We start from the raw sequence: 6,864 nt of genomic DNA, 5'->3' as shown, positions 1-6,864 counted from the left end.
CAAATGTAAAATATCCCAAATACTCTCCCAATTTCCCAAATATAAAAGAAAATGTTATAATTGGATGTCTTCACTGTCAATCACCCCAGGTACAAAGGGGAAAACAGTTACCTTTGGAAAGGAAGAAACAGTAACTAGATCATATTAATAAAGCCTGACTGTGGGTCAACTTCATTTTGCCTGCCTTACGCCGATATGGTGATGTTGGAAGATAAAAGATAGATAGGTGTTTGTGGGCATTATAATTTGAAACAGAGCCTAAGAGAATGTGATTAAATGGCTTTTTATTGGATACATTCTTTGGAACATACAACCTCCAGAGATTGAACCAGGAAGAAATAAAACTCCTGAACAGACCAATAATGAGTAGCAAGACTGAATCAGTATTTTAAAATCTCCTATCAAAAGAAAAACCCAGGACCAGATGAGTTCACAGCCAAATTCTACCAAACCTATAAAAAAGAACTTATGCCAATCCTTCTGAAAGTATTTCAAAAAATCCAGGAGAAAGAAATTCTCCCCAATTAATTATTCAAGGCCAATATCACCCTGATACCAAAACCAGACAAAGTCACAACAAAAAAAGAAAACTACAGACCAATATCACTGATGAACATAGATGCAAAAATCATCAAAAAATACTAACAAATCAATCCAATAGACATCAAAAGGATAATACACCAAGATCAGGTGGAATTTATCCCAGGGACACAAGGACTGTTCAACATTTGCAAATCAATGTGATATATCACATAAACGGAGTTAAGAACAATAATCATATGATGATCTCATAGATGCAGGAAAAGCATTCAATAAAATTTAGCATCCCTTAATGATAAAAATCCTCAACAAACTAGGCATAGAAGGAATATACCTCAACATAATAAAGGCAACATGCAACAAACCCACAGATAACATATTTAACAGGAAAAAGTTGAAAGCATTCCCTCTAAGGAGTAGAAATAAGGAAATGATGCCCAATTTCACCACTATTATTCAACATAGTACTTGAAGTCCTCACCAGAGTAATCAGGCAAGAGAAAAAAATAAAAGGCACCCAAAATGAAAAGAGGAAGTCAAACTCTTCCTGTTTACTGATGGTATGATCTTATATCTAGGAAACCCTAAAGACTCCACCAAAAAACTTAGATTGATAAATGAATTCAGTACAGCTTCAGGATAAAAAAATCAGCATGCAAAAATCAGTAGGATTCTATACACCAATAATGATGTAGCTAAGGAACAAGTCAAAAATGCAATCTTACAGTAGCTACAAATAAAAAATAAAATAACTAGGAGTATATTTAACCAGGAAGGTGAAAAATCTCTACAAGAACTACAAAACCCTGATGAAAGAAATCATAGGTTATACAAACAAATGGAAAAAACATCCCATGCTCATGGATTAGAAGAATCATTATTGTTAAAATGACTAAACTGCCCAAAGTAATCTACAGATGTAATGCAATCCCTATCAAATTACCAATATCATTTCTCACAGAATTAGAAAAAACAATTCTAAAATTTATATGGAACCAAAAAAGAACCTGAATAGCCAAAGCAATCATAAGCGAAAAGAACACAGCTGGAGGCATCATGCTACTTGACTTCAAATTATACAGCAAGGCTATGGTAACCAAAACAGTATGGTTACCATAGCCATGCTGGTAAAAATAAAATAAAATAAACATTCAGATCTCAATGGAGCAGAATAAAGGACCCAGAAATAAAGCCACATTCATACAATCAACTGATCTTCTACAAAGTCAACAAAAATATGCATAGGGAAGGATACTCTATTCAATAAATGGTATTTGCAAAATTGGGTAATCATATGCAGAAGAATGAAACTGGACCTATATCTTTCACCACACACAAAAATTAACTTAGGATAAAATTAAAGACTTAAACATAATACCTGAATCTATAAAAATCCCTCAAAGAAAACCGAGGAAAAACTCTTCTGAACAATGGCCATGCAAAGTCGTTATGACTAAGTCCTCAAAAGCAAATGCAACAAAAACAAAAATAGACAAATGGGACTTAAACTAAAAGGCTTCTGCACAGCAAAAAAAACAATCAATAGAGTAAACAGAAAACCAACAGAATGAGAAAAAATATTTGCAAACTATGTATCTGACAAAGGGCTAATATCCAGGATCTACAGGCAACTCATACAAATCAATAAGGAAATAAAACAAATAACCCCATTTAAAAAATGGGCAAAGGAAATGAACATTTTTCAAAGAAGATATACAAATGGTGAACAAGCATATGAAAAAATAAACATCACTAATCATCAGGGAAATGCAAATTAAAACCACAATAAGATATTATCTTATACCAATCAGAATGGCTATTATTAAAAAGTCAAAAATAAACCAGGTATTAGTGAGGATGTGGAGAAAAGGGAATGCTTATACACTGTCAGTGGGATGTAAATTAGTACAACATTTATGGAAACAGTATGGAGAGTTCTCAAAGAGCTAAAATGAGAACTACCATTCAATCCAGCATTTTCACTATTGGGTATATACCCAAAGGAAAAGAAGTCATTATATCAAAAAGATACCTGACACAGGGCACGGTGGCTCACGCCTGTAATCCCAACATTCTGGGAGGCCAAGGCAGGCAGATAACCTGAGGTCAGGAGTTCGAGACCAGCCTGACCAACATGGAGAAACCCCATCTCTACTAAAAATACAAAATTAGCTAGGCGTGGTGGCGCATGCCTGTAATCCCAGCTACTAGGGAGACTGAGGCAGAAGAATCACTTGAACCTGGGAAGCAGAGGTTGTGGTGAGCCAAAATTGCACCACTGCACTCCAGCCTGAGCAACAAGAGTGAAACTGTCACAAAAAAAATAAATAAATAAATAAAGATACCTGCACCCATATGTTTATCGCAGCACTATTCACAATATCAAAGATATGGAATCAACCAAAGTGTCCATTAAAAGGGGACTGAATAAAGAAAATGTTTTTATATTTTAGACAAAGAAAATGTTTTATTTATACACACACACTATGAAATACTACTCAACCATAAAAAGAATGAAATTATGTCTTTTGCAGCAACACAGATCGAACTGAAGGCCATTGTCTTAAGGGAAATAACCTATATTGCATGTTCTTACTTACAAGTAGGAGCTAAACAATGGGTACACATGGACATACAAAGTGGAATTATAGACACTGGAGACTACAAAATGTGGAAGGATGGGAGGGAGGTGAGGCCTTAAAAATTACCTATTGGGTACGATGTTCACTATTTAGTTGATGGGTACACTAAAAGCCCAGACTTCACGACTATGCAATATATGCATGTAAGAAATCTGCACTTGTATGCCTTAAATAGTCCTGTATTTGATTGTAAAACTTATTTCCCAAATCAGCCAAGATTCATTCAGAAAAGCAAAATTCATTTTACCTGTTTCAAGCAACAGGATGTTACATCCGGTAACTTTGATGATTACAAAATCAGTGGAAGGACTGGTGGAATGAAGGTCAGAAAAAGCCAGCACTAACTCTCGGGGTCACCAGTGGCTTTCAGAAACTTCAAAGGTTACAAGCATTGCAAGATATAGCTGGCAATGAACATAGGTGCTCTTGCTCCATGGTAGGTGATATTCAAGTAAATGCCCAGAGACCTCTACAAAAAGGCCTGTCTCAGATTGCTCCTCATGAATCTATCCACTGCTGCTGAAGCAGTCTTTAGTCTTTCAAATAACATACAGACACTTCTCAATGATAGAATCTAACCCAGAATTCTGCTGGCCAGGATTCTGAAAATTTTGTTTCCAGGCATCCAATTTCCACTAAACAGGAAAGATTCTAGAAGAAAGAAAATGCCTCTGAGTTGCCTATAGGCCATCAGAAATATCTTCCATCACCCCTGTTTATCAAGACTTACATGCATTGTGTTTGCAAAATACTTTCACACACTTTTTTTTTTTTTTTTTTTTTTTTGAGACAGAGTCTCACTCCATCACTCAGGCTGGAGTGCAGTGGGGAGATCTTGGCTCACTGCAACCTCTCCACCTCCTGGGTTCAAGTCATTCTCATGCCTCAGCCTCCCAAGTAGCTGGAATTTCAGGCACACACCTCCACAGCCAGCTAATTTTTGTAGTTTTTGTAGAGACAGTGCTCCTCCCGCCTTGGCCTCCCAAAGTGCTGGGATTATAGGCATGAGCCACCACGCCTGGCCTATTTTCTTACTTGAGTTTCACCATAACATTTTGTGCTCATATGGCTGATGTTGTTACCCTTAATTTACATTTGCCTTTTCTTTATTCATTCTACAATGTGCTGTTGGCCCAAAGACGCTGAGTTGTATTCCAGCAGATGCATTCTAATCAAGGAAATTTTTTGACTCTAAGGTAGCAATTTAACTTCCACATCAAATGGTGTGATAGTGAAGGTCACTAATAGTAGTACCCAAGTGAACTTACAAGTTTAGTTCTTCAAATGGTACTTTATTTATGTTATCTTCAAATATGAGAATTCTTAGTATTTCTAACTTTATATTAATGAGGAATAATTGTGTAGACTTCTCTTACAAATGTGAAAAGGACTGAAAAGTTATACAGTCAGACTTTCACTACCTACCAGTAATCACTTGCAAGATCAAGTTGGGCAGCATACAGAAATTTTTTGAACATTTAATCAACAAACCTAAACACATAAAGTAGCAATGGTAAATGGTACAGTTAATATTAATAAACAAACACATATAAAATAGTTCTTGTGTGGCATGGGGAATTGAGAAAACAAGAGAAATAATCAATGCAACCAATGAATCACAAACCATGGCATCTCAAGGAGTTCTATTAAAAGTAATGGCAAAAACTGCAATTACTTTTGCACCAACCTATATAAGACCTGTATATTCTGTCACTAACAGTTCCAACAATATAAATTTAAATTTGGCTGAGGTACCGGGCCTGGAGGAGAGGTCCACAGTCCTGGCTGGGGGTCTGTGTGGTCTCAGTCTCCCAGCCTGCCTCACTCCTTGGTTTGGGGCCAGGCCACCATTCCCCAGGCTCCTGGGTGACCCTTCTGCAGCTGGACGGGTGGTGACCCTGACTGTCCAGGACTGGCCCCCCGTGGCTGAGGTCCTGCCTTTGTGGAATGTTGGGGCCCCACCCTTACAAGCCTTGGGGTTGACTGTTCCACAGGCGTTTTTGTGTGAGCTTCCATTTAGGAATCCCCTCCTTTCACAGAGGGGGCCAGCCTGACCAATATGGTGAAACCCTGTCTCTATTAAAAATACAAAAATTAGCCAAGTGTGGTGGCACATGCCTGTAATCTCAGCTACTGGGGAGGCTAAGGCAAGAGAATTGCTTGAACTCAGAAGGCAGAGGTTGCAGTGAGCCGACATCATGCCACTGCATTCCAACCTGGGCAACAGAGCGAGACTCCGTCTCAAAAAACAAAACAAAAAAAGAATGCCAATGGGGCCTCCTCTGAGGAAGACTCACCCTCACACCCTGTAGTTCTGAGGCCCTGGACAAGGAGCCCGGAAGAGCAGTATCTACCAGCCCCACCAGCCAGGAGCAGGTGCTAGTGCCACTGCAACAGGGGCTGGCCCAGGAGGACAGCCTCAACAAGCTAGCTTTGCAGTACAGCTGCAAAGTCGCAGATATCAAGGTCAACAACTTCATGAGAGTTGTTGACCTTTCAGACTTACACGCCATTATGATTCCAGTGAAAAACAACAGGATCCTAATAGAGACCCACAAATAACTAAAACCCCTTCTGAGCCCATTTGCAAAGACCGAAGTGACCATAGAACTGCCAAATCCAGACAGCAGCCACAGACACTGATGCCCAGGCCAGTCAACTGATGGATTTCTTTAAGGAGACTGACCAGAATATTGAGCATGCATTGCAGTCACAAATCTTTTTATGGGAAAGTTACTGCATAGAGACTCTCCTATCAGCAATTGCTCCCAGCTCCTCCAAAGATGCCAACAAATGGTGCAGACTGTGGAATTCAGTGATGGAATGTCTTTTTTATCATGCTTCTAGTTGGGATTGTTTTACCCATCTTTCATTTGTTCTATTTTAAAATACAGGCTACTGGCAAGACACCTAATAGCATGAACACAGCTCCTGTCCCCAGTGGTTCCGTGGCAATGAGTACAATGCCAGGGCAAATCCCCAGGTGAGTGATTCCAGAGACAACCACAACCTCTTCAGACAGCCAGTTCAGTCAGACCACCCAGCCAGGGAACTAAGCTTTGTTTTTAAAGAACCGGCCCAGCTTTTGCAATTGGCTCTTGAAGTGCATCAGCTGTCACCGGCCACATCCTAGAGGTGCTGCATTTTATGTCATGGGAAGGATGGACACGTTTCAGAAGTCACCACAGTGTTCTCAATTGCAGTGACCCTGAGGAATGGCCTCACCCAACCCAAGCCTCCAGGATCAAAAGCACCAGCACCCTTAGCCTCTTCTATCCAGAGAGGATCAGCAGCAAGGCATTTACATGTGACAGATGGTTATTTCTTGTAGACATTTAGTGGACTGGCAATGTCTTCACGGCAGCACTGTGTGGGTCCCCAAGGTGGATATGCTTGGAGAGAAAGGAATGGCCTCGACCAAGGGACCTGTAGTGTGGGAGGCCCTGTAATTGGTGTGGGTTGTCTGGTTGTCGCAGTTTCCCTACTTGCTGGGGAGCAGGGACTGGCTCTGAGAAGGGTTGTTCTCTGTCTCCCTGGCAAAGGTGCTGTGGAATAGTCTTGGCATGTGATCCCTGTTTTAGAGAATGACAAATTACAATTGCAACAAGCCCTACTTCATGTTTGCCTCATCAGTTAGTCTTTTTGAGGCAATCCCACTTCTAGAATTGAAAAAGCCCCAAGT

At 39.8% G+C, this 6,864-nt stretch overlaps 1 pseudogene; it reads left to right on the top strand.

Moving 5' to 3' along the window:
• Positions 1-1,646: 1,646 nt before the first annotated feature.
• Positions 1,647-6,494, top strand: LOC126954390 (lysM and putative peptidoglycan-binding domain-containing protein 4-like; annotated as a pseudogene).
• Positions 6,495-6,864: the final 370 nt, after the last annotated feature.

Source organism: Macaca thibetana, chromosome 5 (assembly GCF_024542745.1).
Source record: "Macaca thibetana thibetana isolate TM-01 chromosome 5, ASM2454274v1, whole genome shotgun sequence".
Lineage (NCBI taxonomy): Eukaryota > Metazoa > Chordata > Mammalia > Primates > Cercopithecidae > Macaca > Macaca thibetana.
This window is presented reverse-complemented; position numbering and strand designations above follow the sequence as displayed.